This window comes from Prionailurus bengalensis, chromosome B4 (genome assembly GCF_016509475.1).
Source record: "Prionailurus bengalensis isolate Pbe53 chromosome B4, Fcat_Pben_1.1_paternal_pri, whole genome shotgun sequence".
NCBI classification, from domain to species: Eukaryota; Metazoa; Chordata; class Mammalia; order Carnivora; family Felidae; genus Prionailurus; species Prionailurus bengalensis.
The window spans coordinates 75938676-75958246 of NC_057358.1; the positions used below are offsets into that span (position 1 = coordinate 75938676).

At 43.4% G+C, this 19571-nt stretch overlaps 1 protein-coding gene and 1 long non-coding RNA gene across 2 annotated transcripts in view; one reads left to right on the forward strand and one right to left on the reverse strand.

Annotated features, from left to right (window-relative positions):
- Window positions 1-19571, forward strand: part of LOC122472353 (tubulin alpha-1C chain) — an 83684-nt gene that overhangs the window by 37350 nt on the left and 26763 nt on the right. The window contains exon 2 of the mRNA XM_043561806.1: window positions 11308-11462. The gene's annotated coding sequence lies outside the window, so the exon portion shown is untranslated. The remainder of the gene's footprint in view (window positions 1-11307; window positions 11463-19571) is intronic.
- Window positions 9245-11101, reverse strand: LOC122472358. Its single transcript, XR_006294415.1, has 2 exons — window positions 10479-11101; window positions 9245-10358 (listed from the first exon to the last, which is right to left on the reverse strand). It is a non-coding gene; the product is annotated as an uncharacterized LOC122472358 (long non-coding RNA).

Genomic DNA, 19571 nt, shown 5'->3' on the forward strand with positions numbered 1-19571 from the left:
CAGATTCTGTGTCTCCCTCTCTCTCTCTGACCCTCCCTCGTTCATGCTCTGTCTCTTTCTGTCTCAAAAATAAATAAACGTTAAAAAAAAAATTAAAAAAAAAAACAAAAAAACCCCATACATTTATTAAATAGTCTCATGTGTCTAGCAATCTACTAGCTACCCATAAACATTGTATCAGTTAAGATGATTTTGTTGCAAACGACAGAAAACCTAACAGGAACTGACAGGCAATAGTTTTGTTTCCAAGTATGGCAGAATTAAGTTCTGCTTCTGTCACCAGGACCCTGTTTCTCTCAGTCTTTCTCTTGGTTGTGTTCTCTCCAAGTATTGCCTTCATTCTCAAACAGGTTTGTCCCTTGTGATATCACAATGACTATAGCAGCCCTGCACCCTATTGATTCCATGTCCAGTAGAGAGAGAGAGGGAGTGAGAGGGAGGGAAAGAACCCCTCTTTCAGTAACTTTAAAGATTCAGAGCATATCTCACCCAAACCAATCAGGAAGGCCATAGGAATGGGACAATAAGTGGCTAATTTAGACCTGTGACTTTTCCTCCATCCTGACCCCAGGGGTGGGGGGCGCCCCATCTGAATCATAATGACCAGGGCGCCTGGGTGGCTCAGTGGGTTAAGCGTCCGACTTTGGCTCAGGTCATGATCTCACAGTTCGTGGGTTCAAGCCCCGTGTCGGGCTCTGTGCTGACAGCTGGGAGTCTGGAACCTGCTTGATATTCTGTGCCTCCCTCTCTCTCTGCCCCTCCCCCACTCATGCGCACTCACACGCGGGCTCACGCGCTCTCTCTCTCTCTCTCTCAAATATGAATAAACATTAAAAAATTTTTGGATCACAAAGACCAAGAGCAGATAATTCACAAAGAATATCAAGCCTGTTGCCAGAAGAACATGAAGGACACTGGGGTGGCACAATGTCCACTGCCATTCAGGAGTACAGCGAGACTATCTTATAAGAAACCATACCATAGAGCATGGAAAAATGAAGTTAGGGGGTACCTGGGTCTCTCAGTCATTGAGCATCCGACTCTTGCTTTTGGCTCAGGTCATGATCCCAGGGTCGAGGGATCGAGCCCTGTTTGGGCTCTACACTAAGCATGGATCCTGCTTGGGATTCTATCTCTTCCTTTGCCCCTCCCTGCTCACTTGCGCATGCGTGCTTTTATGCTCTAATGAGGGAAACAGACATATAAGCAGGTCTGACAGGCTGCGTGTCAACAGAGGTAGAAAGGTGGTGTGCTGCAGACAAGGGCACCCACAGCCAGCCTGAGAACCCAGGAAAGGCTCCCTACAACAGATGACACCTGAGCGAATCTTGTATGCAGTAAAGGAAGGTGGAAAGAGACTTTAGGGAAAAGAGAACTGCATGAAATGGTTGAAGGGGAATTATAAATAGTTTACTACCTCAAAACTAACATCTGTTGAATGCTATTATATGCTAGATACTTCTTAGCCCCTTTTCTATAATATTTTATGTAACTCATATGTTCAAAGAATAGTGAATAGCCTGGCATCTGGAAGGAAGGTTCATGAAAAGGAAAACAAAACAAAACAAAAACAAGCAAACCCGAAAAGATCAGACTGAAAAAAGCAGGTTGGGCTCAGATTATGGAAGGGCCGTGTTATACCTAATACCTAATGCAGTAGGTATTGGAGCTAATACAGGTTTGGGGGCAAGGGTTTGACATGATCAAGGTCATGCTTTATAACCGTGTTCCAAATTTGATACCCACAAGATGGTATGGAGTGGATAATTGTTTCTGGGGAGCCACTGAAGAGGTTGCTAAGGCACACCAGCCAGAGATCAAAAGAATCCTTCTCCCTGATGCTCATACACTGCTGACCTTCTCTGTCTCTCCACGGTGCCCTCTGGGATCTTTGTTTCATTGAACGGCCCCCTATATTCTTTTTTTTTCTGCCCCCTATATTCTTAATCTCTTTATAGAATGCACCCTTCTCCTCCTTGCCTTAACTAAAACGTGTTCTTTTTTTTTTCCTCTTGGGAATTTATTTCTACTAAGCCTCCTTGAGCAGAATTTACTAATCATCCCATTGGACCCATAGCTCACCCATTTGCAAACCATTTCTAAGCACCTCCCTGCCAGCACCCTCCTCCTGTGAGGGCAGTGCAGTCCAGCCCTCTCCCACCTTTCAGATTCACTAACTCTCCCTGATTCACTTTTCAACACATTACTTTCTCCTGAAAGCTCCTTGCCAGTTGTCATTAGATGCTAAATCCAATGGGTTTCAAATTTTAACTTGAGGTCTTTGATTCTGTTGACCGTTGTTTCTTGATAGATTCTCCAGAAATTATTTTTTCCTGTTTCTCCGCATACCCTTCTGGCCATTCTTCTGTCTTTTTTGAAAGTTCTTCTCTCCCTACTTAAATATCAGTGTGCCTTGGGCTTCTTCCTCAGCCATCTTCCCTTCTCATCTGCCGCGCTCTTCCAATGGTTTGAATCACTACCCAAGTGTCAGTGAGCTGACAGCTCACAAGTCCACACCAGCCCCAGGCTCTCTCCTGAGCTTTAAATCTATTGTGTCCAACTGCCTACTGGACAGCACTAACGTAGTGTTTCCCTGAAACTCCAATTCCACATGCCTGAAGGAGTAAATTATTTCCTGTCTACCCAGGCACCCAAGCAAAAGCCTGGAAGTCACTTCAACTCTTCAGTTTCAATAACTTTTTTAAAAAAATTTTTAACGTTTATTTATTTTTGAGAGACAGAACATGAGCAGGGGAGGGGCATAAAGGGAGGGAGACACAGAATCTGAAGGCTTCAGGCTCGAGGTTGTCAACACAGAACCTGACACGGGACTTGAACCCACAAACCATGAGATCATGATCTGAGTCAAAGTCAGACGCTTAACCAACTGAGCCACCAGGTGCCCCTCAATAACCACTTTTAACCAGTCATCGAGCATTGTTCGTTCTGTTTTTTTGCTATATCTCATAGCTCTCTCCTGTCTATTTTCATTCTAATTGCTTTAATTTAGGATCTCATTTTCCTTTGTCTAATATATTAGCTTTCATTTTGATAATTTTCAAATATACAGAGATTAACAATAAATGAGCGGGTTTACATTACAACTAGATATGCTCCAAGGAGAAATTTCTAATAGTCTCTCCTGCTTACAGCTCTTGAGGCTATGGGTATAAGCCAGACTTAAGTCAAGGACAAGGTCACTCTTATTTGAGAGCTAGGCCCCAGACCTGATGTCTGTTGAGTCCCATCCTATGCCCCTGTAAGAGGAATGTGGCATTGGGTGAGTCAGGAACCATTTGTTACAAGACCACTGGATTCTCAGTAAAGGGAAACATTTCTGAAAACATAGTCCTTGGGTGAGGAGAATTCCTTCCTCAGAGAAAGAAAGTTGCTTTCCTGGCCAATATGGTTTATTATTAGGCATAGGATGGCAGGCTAGTGACAAAGTTAGTTAGCAAGCTATTGTTCAGTGCCAGAGGTTTAAAGTCTAAGAACTAATTTCATGACACTGCACGTCACCTCCCTCATCTCCTTCTTTTGGCCTCTGTGTTGTTTTTGTTTTTGTTTGCTTGTTTGTTTTTAGAGAGTGTCTGAGCGGAGGAGAGGGGCAGAGGGAGAGAAAGAAAGAATCCTAAGCAGGCTCCACGCTCAGGAAGGAGCCTGATGCGGGGCTTGATCCCATGACCTTGAGATCATGACCTGGGCCGAAATCAAGAGTCAGATGCTCAACTGACTGAGCCATGCAGATACCCCTGGCCTCTGTTTTTTAATCTTCCAAATGAAGATATTGGACTAGATGATCTCTAAAATCATTTCCAGCTCTACCATTTTATTATCTATTTTTTATATAATACCAGTATAACATGTTTTTGATAGGACAAAGGTTCAAGAACTATTGATGGCATTTTACAGATATGGAAACTGAGGGCAGTGGGGCAAGAGATTTGTTTCAGACACATGTAGGTAATGTCAGGGCCCGAATCTTTCCAGAGCTATTTCATTAAACAAAAATTTCCTGGCTCCTGGGCGGAACTGCAGTATCTTTCCCTTCAGAAAAGCTGGTCTGTGGGGGCACCTGGGTGGCTCAGTCGGTTGAGTGTCTGACTCTTGGTTTTGGCTCAGGTCATGGTCTCGCAATTCATGGGTTTGAGCCCAGCACCTGGCTCTGCACTGATGATGTGGAGCCTGCTTGGGATTCTCTCTCTCTCTCTCTCTCTCTCTCTCTCTCTCTCTCTGTCTCTCTCCCTCTCTCTCTCTGTCCCACCCCACTTCTGTCTCTCAAAATAAATAAATAAACTTTTTTAAAAAATCATAAAAGAAAAAAAAGAAAATATAGTCTGTTTTTTTTTTTTCCCACCAGGCCTGAGGAAAAAAACAACAAGGGTCAGAGGATTAATATAAAGAATATTAGAACACACTTTTTCCACTCCCACAGACAAGGGCTTGAATCTCACAGTACTGAAAGACAAGTCAGTGGTGCGGAGACTGCCAGGGGGCATTTAAGAACCAGGCTGGAGGAGAGGGGGAACAGATCTGAGCTGCTGGGGATACCTTTCGGTGTTAGTGGACTAGGATGGGGGGCGGGGCACTGATCCCAAGGGCATAATAACAAGGTCAGCCTCACCTCTTCTCTCTCTGTTCTTGGCAATAGCCAGTCTAGCTAGAAAGAGCAATCTGTCAAGTCTAATTAGAGTAGAACCAGTGAACAATGGGCGCCCAGCTCTAAAATGACAGCCCAGTTTAATGGGGTGGAGGAGCTTGGGAGGGACGTGCGCTTTGTGTGCTCGGAACTGGTTCCTTCAAATGGATCCTTTCCGAACTCAAACTGCAAAACAACTTCAACTGGATCCTTCTTGACTTCGCCAGAAATCTTCAGGTCCCTGCGCTTTTTAACACAGGGACATCCAGCAAAAGTAGAGAACCTGGCTCTGTTTCAAAGGTGAGGCTGTAATTGAAAATAGTTACATCATGGGCTGTCGGGGCACCGTGCGGTGCTGTGTGCATGCACTGATATTTATTAATTTGTTCATGTTTCTCTTTCGTGTTTAATTATATTGGTGATGCTACTGTTTCTTTTATTACTTTTGAAATCCTTATTCTAAAGCTGGTAATTGGATTCTCGAAATATCAGAACAGCTTGAAATTTCAGCAGGACCACAAATAAGCACATTTAACATGCAAAAAAAAATATTAATTGTATTTTTGGCTCATCCTTTAAATGCTGTCTCTGATTTGGATATTTTAGTCCTTGCATCAAAAGTAGGTTTTACGGGTAAAGGGTATGTTTTATAAATGGATCAAAGAAATACATTCCTTAAAATAAATACACGGATGCACATTACTGAAGCTTAAAAACTATGCACGTACATAATCTAAAGCCTCAAATAATGGAGGCCTGTTATCAGCAAATATTATATTGAAGACCAATGGTGTGTTCATTTAACTCTGCCTCAGTGTGGGGCATACTTAAAGGTGTGAGAAAAACGGAATTCTCTAAAGTGGGAGAGAAAGACTGGAGAGGTAGTAAACACAAACATAATTTCTAAGTTCTAAGTGTCAGTCTGCATGATTTTGCTATTCTTTCTGGTGTGATATCTCACTTGACCCTTGAAGCACCTTATGAAGTATCTTACTGTTATCTTCACTCTACAGATAGGAAAGTAAGGCCCTGAGAAATTAGCCCAAGGTTACAGAGAAATGCAGAGTCAGGCCTTGAACTTAGGCTGTCTGGCTCCAGGTCTAATGCACTGTATTTCTGCTAGAGTTTGGAGACATTGCATTTTGAAAATCATCCAATTCATAATAATAATGCCAACATGAGAACTCTCTTCGAATCCATTGGTGTCTTCTGGACATGAAAAAAGCTAGTTTGCCTTGTTTGTACCACTGCTGGCACTTTACTGCATGTTGCTAATTTTTTCTTCTCCAACAGCATCACTTACTTCTTTTCTAATCTTTCCTTTTTTTTCTTTTACATGCATGTTATTTGAATAAATTATCTTGTAAAAAAGATAAAGTCAGCCAGTGCTACCCATCTCACCCCAGACCTAGTCCTCCCTCCAGAGAAATCAGTTATCAGTTTGGGGTATAACCAACTGTTTTCTTTGTGTGTTTGCATAGATATGTGTGTGTGAGTGTGTGTGTGTGTGTGTGTGTATCATGTTGTTTTGTGTCATTTAAAAACATACATGGTACCATGCCATATTTTTTATTCTGTAATTTGCCCTTATTTTGTTCAACTTCTTATGCTGGTGGAGATCGCTTTGTGGGAGTCTGTTTAAATGTAACTTTTTTTTTTTAATGTTTATTTTTAAAAGAAAAAATTTTTTTTTCAACGTTTATTTATTTTTGGGACAGAGAGAGACAGAGCATGAACGGGGGAGGGGCAGAGAGAGAGGGAGACACAGAATCGGAAACAGGCTCCAGGCTCTGAGCCATCAGCCCAGAGCCTGACGCGGGGCTCGAACTCACAGACCGCGAGATCGTGACCTGGCTCAAGTCAGACGCTTAACCGACTGCGCCACCCAGGCGCCCCTAATGTTTATTTTTGAGAGAGAGAGAGACAGAGCATGAGAGGGAAAGAGCAGAGAGAGAGGGAGACACAGAATCCGAAGCAGGGTCCAGGCTCCGAGCTGTCAGCACAGAGCCCCATGTGGGGCTCGAACTCATAAGCTGTGAGATCATGACCTGAGCTGAAATCGGACACTCAACCGACTGAGCCACCCAGGCGCCCCGTAACTCATTCTTTTTGTAACATAGCATTGCATTGTCACTTTTACTGTTTTCTACCTTGCCTCTGCTTTTGAAATGACTTAGTGGCACATCAAGTCAAGATTAACCATATTTGTATTTATGGGGCAGGTAAAGGTGGGCCTAAGCTTTCTAAGCCCACTGAGTGCTAACAAGTAAGAAAGGAAGGGGACAGAGCAAGCACCTAATGAGCACTCTGGGTGGAGGGAAGGGCCTAAGGCAGGAAGGGTGTTACCTATCAGTAGTTTTGTTACCTCTCAGCCTCTGAATTTTAGCATTTTTGTCATTGTTGTTTTAAACCCATCTGTTCTCCAGAGGTACATTCCTTATATATAAGAGAGAATAGTAACATACTTGACAGCGTACTGTGAGGATTGAATGGGTAACACCCAGGAAGGAACATCAAAACTGAGCCGACTGAGACCTGTAAGTTAAGAACTGTTTGCTTACCCTCTTTCCCTCCCGCCTCAGATATTGTGTTGTGAGTAAATAGAGCTAAAAATGTTGTTATTAGATATTCTGGAGCATTAATGTGCCTGAAGGCATGGATTTTGGAGACTGACTTATCTCTGGATTCAAGTCCTGATGAGGCTATTGATTAGTGGTGCTTTGTCTGATGTAAAATAAGGGCAGTAATAATAGTAAACTTAGCCTGTGGCCAAGTATAAATGAGATAATGTACGTGAAGTACTTATATAGTTGCTGGCATGTAGGAAAGCCAGCTGCTGTTACCGTTATCAGCCAGAGAAGCTGCAATATCTCCACTTCCATTTTCTGTCTGTAAAGTATGCTGTCGAGTTTCCTCAGACTTGACAATAAAGGCAGGCCTAATCTCAGGATGAAAGCACAGCCATTCATCATTCCTTTAGCCCATAGTTTTTTGGTTTTTTTTTTTTTTTTAAGCAGCTCTTTCCTGAACACCTACTGCATGTCTTAATACCCTGCTGGGTACTGTGTGAAACATAAAGGAAGTGCATGACAGGGCTCTTGCCCTCGAAATACTTATGGCTATTAAGCTGAAGTACCTTAATATACCAGGTTAACACAGGAAAGGACCTGTCAGATGAAAGGCCTGATGTCATATGCTGTCTGGGTAACAGATAATAACATAAACCCAGGGTAGTAGTATGAATATACATGCCCAGTGACTACTTTCTCAAATTTTTCTGTTAATTACAAAGGTATATGTACATACTCCTTTAACACCTGCTTATTCATTCCTTACCTAGCTTCAGAATTATTTTACTTTTTTAAAAATGTTTATTGTTGGAGAGAGAGAGAGCACAAGCCATGGAGGGGCAGAGAGAGAGGGGGAGAGTGAATCCCAAGCAGGCTCCACGGTGTGAGCACAGAGCCCAGCCCGGGGCTTAAACTCACAAACTGTGAGATCATGACCTGAGCCGGAATCGAGTCGGATGCTTAACAGACTGAGCCACCCGGGTGCCCCCAGGATTATTTTAGAAGCTCATGTGGGCCTCACCTGTGGAACTTGACCATTAAATTAGTTGCTAACGTAGGGCCAGTCTCCAGGCTGGGGGTTGCTCTCACTCCCTCTGGAAAGAGCTGGAAAGAATGAAGTCACCAGGAACCGGCAGAGAGAAGCTGCTCTCTACTCGGCCTAAGTCTTGAGTGAATAAAAACATGCAGATTTTTCTGTTCTTCTGGACAAAATAGCTGATATTTAGTGAGCAGATAAAATCCCAAAAATGTAGGAACTGTTGTAAAAAGCCTGAGGATGCCACATAAAGGGCCTGAAAGTACTTATTTGGGGGAGTAAATTCCCAAGAAGTAAACCTACAATATTTCCAAAACGTCAGCCTAGTCCTTCTCAGCCCGGTAAGCTTTCTGGGACCCATAGAGCCCATTTTCTGTCGTGTGTATGAACCCATTCTGGCCGGCCCAGACTGGAGTTCCAACAGGACATAAAAGGCCACCTCAGTTGTCAAGCACAGAAGTCATGTGTGGCTTTTGGTTTAAGAGTCAGTCCAGCCAGCAGATGCTCTGAGTGCTTGGGGAGTGGCATGCCTATTTCTGATATGAGAACAAGCATCCTTTGTCTTAATTCCACACTTAAATCTGGGATAGACCATTCTGAATGTCTTTACTTTTAAAGGACCTATGTTAAAATCATTCTTATTAGCAAAAAGTCACTTATCGTATAAAAAGGTGTGATTTCCCAGACAGCCTTTTTACTGTTGAAGGAATTTCTTAGCAGACAAAAGAATCTGCTCATTAAATCATAAGCCCTGTGAGAAAGAGATTCTTAAGCATAAGGTGCAGCACATGTAGTTGTTAGGTTAAGTGGGATTCAAAACACTGTCTCCACTACCCCTTTCTGAAGGCGGTCTCTTTATTTTTCTTTGCTGAAGAGGGGCACCTTTCTGAAAATTTCCCCCATGAACCCAGAATAAAAATGTACAGCACATTAGAGTTCTAAAAATAATTCGACCCTGCATTTCACAGAGTTCAGGGCTCCAAAAATATGCTGTCCAAATCATTATTGGCGATTACTTTATTTTGCCCTTGTACAAGAGGGGAAAGCAGCTGGGGTATGAGACTTGAGAGAGAGCCCATTTTCCAAGGAAGAACAAAGAACCGAGGGAGAAGCTGCTTTGCTTTGTCTGAGCCAACTCCCTCTGAGGATTGCCGCAGGAAAGGCTTAGAGCTGTATCCCTGCCCATTAGTTTAGGGCCACTTGGTTCAGCAGTCCTGGCCATGTGGGAAGATGTGTGCCTACCTGCACAGTATTAATGTTATCAGCTGCCCTGTTCATGTAGCCTCTCTCTAGAGGACACTTTTATTAACACAGTAGCACTTAGGGAGACATTCCCTCCTTTACTTCTGTTTCTCTGCTGATAAACAAATGTCAGGCTTCCTCTTGGATCCTGTCCCTGATTCACTAAGTTACTATATATTCTTTGTTCTTCTTTGTGCTCCAAACACTGAGCTCTCAGTGCTCATCTGGTTGGATCCAGATTGTGAAGGCTAGAGCCCAAGTGATCACATACAGGACTTGGGGGCCCAACCTTCCTTTTCCAGGAGCCTCGAGAAGCCCTCTGTTTCAGCAAGGTCCCTAATTAATGTGTTTCTGGTGCTACTGGACAAAAGAGAGGGCCCTGTTTTGAACCAGAGCCTATAATTTATGCCGACAGCTATACCCCGATGGGAGATGGGAATTTCCATGTCAGAGGACAGGGACCCGATAAACAGCATGACTAATCCAAATGAAACCATCCACCTCTGGGTCTTCACTCCCTTACTAAAAGAAAAAACAGAGATGTGTGGTTTTTACACTTAATGCACTGAATCTCTGCAAGTGGAAGGGACTTAGCACATCATCTGGGCAATGTGGAGGGCATGGCTCTAAAGGAGAAAGCATCAGCTTCAAAAAGGGCAGCATACAGTTCTATGTGGCACAAAAAGGGGGAAGCTGCACTTGGGCATCATCTTGCAGGTTACAGTTCCGGGCAGTCGCGCGGCTCCAGCGCAGAAGCACAACTCCTCATCTTTCTTCTGTGGGCTTCAGCCATAGGGGGAGAAAGGTGGTGCCACAACTCTCTCCCAGTGGATGATGATGACGTGTTCTAAGCAGATGATTGCGGAGGCTCCTGTCAAATGAGTGGAGAGAAAAGGGAAGTGGGGAGAGGAGGAGGGACTCAAGAAACAGCACTGCAACAACCCTGGAATAAAAATGAGGGGCCATTATGGGAAATGATAAGCACAATCACCTTGAAACTCAGTCCCTTGCCCGTTTTTTTCCAATTTGCTTCTGATAACCTCTTACAATACTTTGTAAATAACTTAAAGCAGCACAGGATAAATGAAAGAGAGCTTCTATCAGGTTCTATTTTCACTCTTTAGGACGGTCTTAAATAGCAACTATCCTTTTAAACTTCAGGAAGCAGTAAAAACAGTCAAGCCTTTTGAAACACTAAGTACCAAAACCATAACGGTCCTGTAGGTTTCCCTTCTCGACAGAAAGTCAGCTCGGGCTGTGCCCATTACTTTCAGTTTCGTTGGGGGGGGGGGCGGGGGGGTATACCCTGCAGCATCCTAAGCGCAACGGACTTTGGAATGTTGGCTCGGTCCAAGCGGTCCCCTTGGCGACGCCACGGCCTCCGGGGAGATCCGAGCTGTTTCCCTCTTCCCCAGCAGGCGGCGCTGTTTTTCGCGGCGCCCGCGACCGCCACCGCCCAGCTCGGAGGTCACTTCCGCCGCGGCCTGGGGAGGCTTCCCTCCTCATGCCACTCCTTTCTGGTGTTTTTCTGAGGCAGGATTTCTTTATCCAGGGCTGCCTACTAACGTTTCTGAAACACTATGCTCTAATAATAGTTTATGCTGCTTTAAAACTTGTTGCTTGGGTCCTCTGAAAGAGTGGAAATCTTAAGAAAACATGTATTTGGGATTGCGTAATCACTGTTTTTTTTTTAAACTTCTAACGCATTTCAACCTAGTTAAATAAAAAGGGTCTCTGACCCGACAAAGAAGGCAATAGATGTTGAAATTTAGAATTCTTAAAAACAAACAAACAAAAATTCCCCTTCCTGTTTATTCCAGATTCTTCCAGTGTAGAGAGCAGCTCACGAAAATTCAGCTGCGGCTCCATCTGCTGGACGCGCCGCGCCGCTGCAAGGCCCTGCCCTGGAAGGAGAGGTGTCGGCTGCAGGTGAAGAAGGCCCGGCCTTTTCCCCAGGAAAAGCTCTGGCACCAAGGTAGCATTCACATGCAGGTCTGCTTATCTAAAAAGAGACTAAACTGATCCTCTGCAAGAAAATGGGCAGAGTTTTGAGGAGCCCTCAGGCCTAAATGTACTGGCATATGTTATATGAGTGTTCTCTTAGGAAAACCTGGGGCTTGGGGGAAAAGAGGAGGCGTGATTCATTTCATTTCACCCGCACGTCTCTCAGGTTGCAGGGCTGAAAACTAAAACTGTATTTTTCATCAAGGCACACAGGGAAGCATCGGGGACAGAAGTCAAAATGTATTTGTTCTCCTGAATGGAACTGATTTTGCTGAATGGAAGGAATTTCAAAGGTGAAGAGGGTGACAGAAATAAAATTAATCTGGGAATGGGGACGTGTTAGAATGTGGCCTTGGCTGTGGTTTGATATAAGGTCACTAAGCCCTGTACCATTTTCCAAAGTTGTGAGTCAGTTCTGATTTACTTGAAGATTTTTCTATTTAGGAGACTTCAGGCCCTTTTCCCACAAAGGTCTAAACCCATTTGCAAATGCATTTATATACATAACTTCCACGCAGACCTGTTTTCACCATTGTTGCAAACTTTGTTATAGGCCATAATCAGAAAATGCTTGGGGGACTGATAGAAAGCAGAGTTTTAGAGCAGAACTACAGTTGGCCCATCCATCTGAAAAAATGTGGTATCACTGATAGGATACATTTCTAATGGAACAATGTTAGCAAACATAGTTCTGACCCTCCAGCGCTTGATGATAACTTTCTAGCACAAATGAACTTCTGTGTTCTGGGGTGAGTTTATAATGGTTTTCCTGAAAGATTAAGTGGGTTTAGCAACAGTATAGTCTACAGGAACATAACTAGTTATGTGCGTCCTCCGGGTCCATGTCATGTGACTTCCACATACGGTAAATGTTTTAAAATGACATCCTTTGGTGCTTCAATGACTAAGCCCTCATGGTTGAGACTTACCTGATTCCACTGCCCTAGTGAGTAGTTTCATAGAGAAAATGTTCAGCCTCCACATGGCCACTTGAAGAAGATACACAACTAAGAAAACAGATGAGAAATAAAATAAAAATCTACTGCAATGATGCTTGGGTGGACTGTATCAGAGAACAAGACTGCGTATTTTTTATGTTTTGAATCAACAAAGAGGTTTTGGGGTACCAAATTGTGACCAGTATAGGAAAGATTTGATGGCTGATACTACATCTATCACACTTCTCTCCTACTAATGTAGTTGTGGTTTTTAAAAGATGTTTATTTTTGGTAAGAGAGAGAGAGAGAGTGCGTGCGCATGCAAGTGAGGGAGGGGCAGAGAGAGAGGGGAACATAGGACCCAAAGCAGTCTCCCCTTTGATAGCAGCGAGCCCCATGTCAGGCCCGAACTCACGACTCGAACTCATGAGCCATGAGATCATGACCTGAGTCGAAGTCCCACGCTCAACCCACTGAGCCACCCAGGCTGCCCTCTACTATAAAAGGAGAGTCTTTCATAGACACGAATAGCTTGATAACAAATCAGCACTGTGAGTGATGGCATGAAGTGGAGCATCGAACATCGCTCAGTGAAGGTCCTTCCACAGCCTCTGGCTCAGGACAGTGAGGGACAGGATCAGAGGTGGAGCAGTGAGGAACCAGATACCCGAAGCCTTCACCGTCTTACCTCTGGCACAAGGCAGTCCCTGGAAACGGAATGTTGTGTCTTCTGTGTTTCTACTTACTTCATTAACTTGTTTGTTTAGAGGGTGTCTCCATCCTTAGAGCAGAGCCACATATATAAACCACCTGTCACTTTCTTAACAGACTTCCCAAGAGTATTCACTTTGTGCTATTTCTGGTGAACTTAATATAAAAAGGCTGCCTGGTCCCCCAGCAGTAGAGCCTGGGGTTCAAATATTTTTGTTTTTGGAAAAAAGCAAGAGAAAATTTTTCTAGGGATGACCTCTCCCTTGACTTTTGGCCTATTCTAAATTGGGCTTTTGAGAGAGAGAGAATGTGACCAATCTCTCAAGAGCATGAAACAGATTGAACTTCGTAGGAATTTCTATCTGGACCCTACAGTTGGGTAAGTGTGTCTCTCCAGGTCAAAATCCTGACTTCATGGAGGAATTGTCTTAACAGTGTCGGTTAAACTCAGTTTTGTTCTGTCAGCATAGATCAGTCCTTTTCTTTCCCCTTCCTGCAAAATGTCAGGCTGACTTGTGCTTAGCGGTGGGTCTTGGCTTTCTGGTCACTTCCTCTGAGACTTCCTTGAGCCCCAGGTGAAGGGAGGGTGCCCTCATGGCTCCCCGTCACAGTTCTGTAATATTATATCGTCACTGCTTATCTGTCTGTCACCCATACTAGACTCTTACATCCTATGAAAACAGGGTCACGGTTATCATTATGCTCATTTTCCATCTTCAGCACCTAATTAGTGCCTCAGATCACACAGATGTTAGGTAGGAACTCAACCCATGGAGATGTGGGGGAAGGGTATTTCCAAGGGAGGAACTGGCGTGAACACAGCACAGGCATAGACCCGGAAGGGTGCCTAGGAGCATGAAGGTAGTGTGGCTGCAGCCTGAGGGGGCTGACAGGAGAAGAGACGAGAAAGAGTCTGGGCAGTCGTGAATGTTGGGAATGTTAGTGTAGGGCAGCGTTCATCAAAAGATGAAATAGTTGCAAATGATGACATTTCTGGTGTATTGTGTATTGGGTAAGTGCTTTGCTTATATTTTCATCAAAAACATGGAGCCAGAGATCTAGCCCATTCTGCTTGTGGAGTATCATTTGGCAAAAACAACCTGCATGGCTTAAAGTTTAGCTTCATTTTTTTTAGGTTTGTTTATTTATTTTAAGAGAGAGAGAGCATGTGTGCAAGTAGGGAAGGGGCAGAGAGAGACAAGGAGAGGGAAAATCCCCGACATGGGGCTCAAACTCATGAATTGTGAGATCATGGCCTGAGCCAAAGTTGGATGCTTAACCAACTGAGCCACCCAGGCACCCTAACTTCATTTTTTTTTTTTTTAATTAAAAACACTATATTCCTACAAGGAATTGTCTGCATCACAGAGGCTTGCCAGTATTTGTCCAGGGAATGAAATAAAGTGCTGCCCTGTCAGTGTTTCTTACTTGGCTCTCAAGAAATTCTCTCTCAAGTATAGTGCATTCCCATGTTATCCCCTCGTTTGGGGGCAAAGCACAGTTCAGATGGCTGAGGGGTGGGCCTGAGCAATTGGGAAGGGGAGGCTAGAAAAAAGAAATAAGCTCAATGCCAGCCATTCCCAGGCAGATCACTTTCAGGAGAGGGTACATTTTGTAGTTCGGAATCTGGAAATTGAGCCACTTAATACTGTGCTGTCTATAGTATATACAGTTGGCCCTCAGACAACATAGAGTTAGGAGCACTGACTCTACCATGCCACTGAAAATCCACATAATTTGTGGGGCACCTGGTGGCCCAGTCGGTTAAGCGTCCGACTCTTGATTTCGGCTCAGGTCATGCTGTCATGATTTGTGAGTTCGAAACCCGCATCAAATTGCACCATCGGTGCAAAACCTGCTTGGGATTCTCTCTACCTCTCTCTCTCTGTCCCTCCCCTACTCATTCTCTCTCTCTGTCTGTCTCTCTCAAAATAAATACACTTAAAAAAAAAAAAGAAAAAAGAAAAATGGGCCGCTTAGGTGGCTCAGTTGGTTAAGTGTCCACTCTTGACTTCAGCTCAGATCATGAACTCAGAGCTCATGAGTTCGAGCCCCACACTGGGCTCCATGCTGACAACGTAGAGCCTGCTTGGGAGTCTCTTTCTCCATCTTTCTCTGCCCCTCCTGTGTGCATTCTCTCTCTCTCTCTCTTAAAAAAAAAAAAAAAGAAGCTTAAAAAAAAAAAAAGAAAATCCACATAATTTTTAACTCCCCCCACAAACTTCACTACAAATAGCCTACCTTTGACCAAAAGCCTTACCGATAACATAAAACATTGATTAACACATATTTTGTATATTACATGTATTATGAACTGTATTGTACAATAAAGTAGCTAGAGAAAAGCAAGTGTTATTAAGAAAACCATAACGAAGAGCAAATACATTCACAGTCCTGGGAAAAAACTTGCATAGGAGAGGACCTGTGCAATTCAAACCCATGTTGTTCAAGGCTCAACTGTATTCTCAAGATACCTAGACTCCAGTTTGAAGGCTGTGGTTTTAGAGGACCTGGATTTTATCCCACAGACCAGTGGTCTCCAGAGTGGAGTATTACAAGGTACAGAGAGAAAATACTACAAATTCTGTTTATACTATTTTTATGTCATCCTCTTAAATTTCCTATATCGGTGGATGTTTATCACTTATGGAAGGTGGTAGTACAATATTAAAATAAATTATATGTGGGTATTAGAGGATGTGCAAGCATCAGTTCACTGATAAGCACATGGAATCAAAAAAGGTCTGAGGACCACTTTTTGGTGCAGTGGAGAATCACTGAAGGTTTCTGAGTAAAGGAGTGACAGTGAGCATTATCATCGACTGTAGGTGATAGCAAGGGTGATAGCAAGCATAGAGGAAAATACGCAAAAGGACCATCCCTGCCTGTGGAGCGCTGGCAGCCTTGTTGAAAAAAACACGTAACAATAGTGAATAATAAATAGTGCATCTCTAATTACAGGGATACCAATAAGGAGGAGATTTTAAGCAATGGAAAAAGCAATTGTTTTTTCTGTTTTTAAATTTTTGTTTTAATGTTTATTTTCAAGAGGGAGAGAGAGACAGAGCGCAAGCAAGGGAGTGGGGCAGAAAGAGAGGGAGACACAGAATCCGAAGCAGGCTCCAGGCTCTGAGCTGTCAGCACAGAGCCCGATGCGGGGCTCGAACCCACAGACCACGAGATCATGACATGAGCTGAAGTTGGACGCTTAACCGACTGAGCCACCCAGCCACCCCAATATTCTGTTTTTAAACATGGATTTCCTGCAGAAAGAACTGAACTTTCAGCAAGGCCCTAAATGGTGAAGGCCTCACCACACTATTTTTATTTCAAATTCCGAGCATTCTATTTGGCCATGTTCATTCTTCTCCATCTTTAACCCCCAAGTTGATGTTTTATTTCTGATTTGGAGGTGGGGGCGGGGGGCATGTTCTTCAGTTCTTAGAGGAATAAACACCTGAAAATGTGAGAGTTTCTTATTAAGAAAGATTTACATCTGTAGTCCTGATCTTTCAGAAAATGTCCACAGTATAATGGTTAAAATGTCCAGGATAAAAGGAAGTTAGAGAAGTGATTTCAGTAACTTCCCTATTTTTAGAAATTCTATAACCAAAATTTCCCAGAGAGAGGGATTTTAAAAAGTTCCCAGAGAACATCATAAGAAAGCATAATAATACCTTATAGTTGTGGGATAATAGATCCCATCTCAAAGGATTTTCATGAACTTATCCTGTGTTTCCACCTGTCACGGGTCCGGTGAGTGTAAGGGCTAGAAAAAGGTCAAGTGGCATCCCAGACTCACAGTCTGAACAGAACAGACACTGTTGGAAAGAACCCTGAAGTGTCCGCCCAGACGCTTACTCAGACCTCACTGTCCTCACAAACACCATAGGCATTATTTTAGCCATTTAACAGAAAGAGAAAACTTGGAGAAGGTAAGTACACTTGCCAAGTGCACAGTCACTAAGTGGCAGAGCTGGAATTCAACCCAGGTCTGTCTTTCTCAGAACCTGTTTTAGTGCCTGGAAGGCAACTGATAATTTTTGATGGGACAGTTTCCGTAGAGTGGTAGAGGGAGAAGACAGATGACACGGTGTTTAGTCACTTACTCTTCCTCAAATATTTATTGAGGAGGGTGGGACTGCCAGCCGTGGCAGAGTGAAGAGGTGGGGTGGGCAAATCCTCTCCCTGAAGAGGCCATTACAAAGCTGGAAAACATTGATGAAAACAACCATTTTTAGCACTATGGAAATCGGTCAGAGGTATATAACAATACGAGAAGTGTTTGTGCTTGAGCCACAGGTGAAATTCAGTAATAACAGTGGGAATCTGTGGCACCTTTGCCTGGGGATGCTCCCACTTTCCAGCCCAGTCACCTGGAGATTTTGCCATAAGGACCAGCGGCCTTGCTGCCGCAGCCAAAGTAGGCTCACTTGATTGGGAGCAGGAGAGAGCCAGTGGTTCTGCTAACCTGAGGTTACAGCTGTGGTTGGGGCAAGTGTATTCTTGGATAAGATTGTGCACATTTACAGCTGAGAACAGAGGGCCTAAGATCACCCCACACTCCTGGCTGACCTTGAGGATTCTGGACTAGAGGAGCTCTGAAAGGGCCCAGTGGAAAGTAAAAAGTAAAAGCGTGAACTTTGAATGTGCTCCCCTCTCCCCACACAAATTCATTATCAGAAGACGGAAGCCTTATTGGCTTGAGGTGTTTGAGCACAATTTCCATCCCATGGTTTGCTGACCATGGGGCTACTTAGACACAAGGGTGACCCCTATGCAGCCAGACGAAAATAAAAACGAGCGGGGCGCCTGGGTGGCTCAGTCGGTTAGGCGACCGACTTCAGCTCAGGTCATGATCTCACAGTTTGTGAGTTCAAGCCCTGCGTCGGGCTCTGTGCTGACAGCCCAGAGCTTGGAACATGCTTCCGATTCTGTGTCTCCCTCTCTCTCTGCCCCTCCCCCACTTGTGCTGTCTTTATCTCCCCCACTTGTGCTGTCTTTATCTCTCTCAAAAATAAATAACATTAAAAAATAATAAATAATAAAAAAATAAAATAAAAACAAGATAAAAATAAACTGAGCAGAGGTAGCAGCAGCCACACACCTCAGAGGGACATATTTTGTAGGTTTAACCCAGGCAAAGCACTAAGTGCATGACACAAAAGACAGCCTTGAGGGGGGAAAATCAGAATCTAGAGTTGCTACAATATGGTATTTAAAAATCTAGTTTTCAATAAAATATGCACGGAGATAGGAAAGTGTGACTCACCCAGGAAAAGTTAAAAGTCAATAGAAACTATCCCTAAGTGTCCCCAGAAGTTGGACTCAGCAGGCAAAGACATCACAGTAGTTATTATAAATATGTTCAAAGAACTAAAAGAACTCATGTTTAAAGAATCAAAAGAGGGGCGCCTGGGTGGCTCAGTCGGTTGAGTGTCCGACTTCAGCTCAGGTCACGATCTCGCCGTCCGTGAGTTCGAGCCCCGCATCGGGCTCTGGGCTGATGGCTCAGAGCCTGGAGCCTGCTTCCGATTCTGTGTCTCCCTCTCTCTCTGCCCCTCCCCCGTTCATGCTCTGTCTCTCTCTGTCTCAAAAATAAATAAATGTTAAAAAAAATTTTTTTTATAAAAAAAAAAAGAACCAAAAGAAATAGGACAATAACAAATCCACAAAGGTGCTTATTAAGGAAAATATTAAACATTTTTAAAATGTAATTTCTAGAAGTGAAAATAAGCATTTACTGAAATGAAAAACTTACCAGAAGGGCTCAAAAGCAAATTCAAGATGGCAGAAGATAAGAATCAGTGAACTAGAAGAGAGATCAACAGAAATTACCTACTGAAGAATAGAAAGAATAAAAATTGAAGAAAAATAAACAGAGCCTCAGAGACTTGTGGGATGACATCTTACATAGTTGGTATGTGTGTAATGGGAGAGGACAGAAAGGGTCAGAAAATTTTTGGAAGAAATTATGTCCCCCCAACTTGGCAAATTTGATTAAAAACATTAATCTACATATCCAAGTAGCTCAACAAATCCAACTAGGATAACTACAAAGAGATCCACACCTAAATACAAGATGCAAACTGTTAAAAGCCAACAGCGAAAAGAAAATCTTAAAAGCATCAGGAGAAAAACCACCATCATGTAACAATGGAGCATCAATATGATTAATAGCTAATTTCTCATCTGAAACAATGGCAGCTGGAAGGCAGTGGAATTGCATATTCAAAGTGTGAAAGAAAAAAACTATCGCCTAAGAATTCTATATCCCACAAAACTATTCTTTAAAAATGAAGGAGAGTTGGGGCACCTGGGTGGCTGAGTTGGTTTAGTATCCAACTCTTGATTTCAGCTCAGGTCATGATCTCATGGTTGGTGAGCTTGAGCTCCGAATGGGACTCTGGGCTGACAGTGCAGCTTACTTG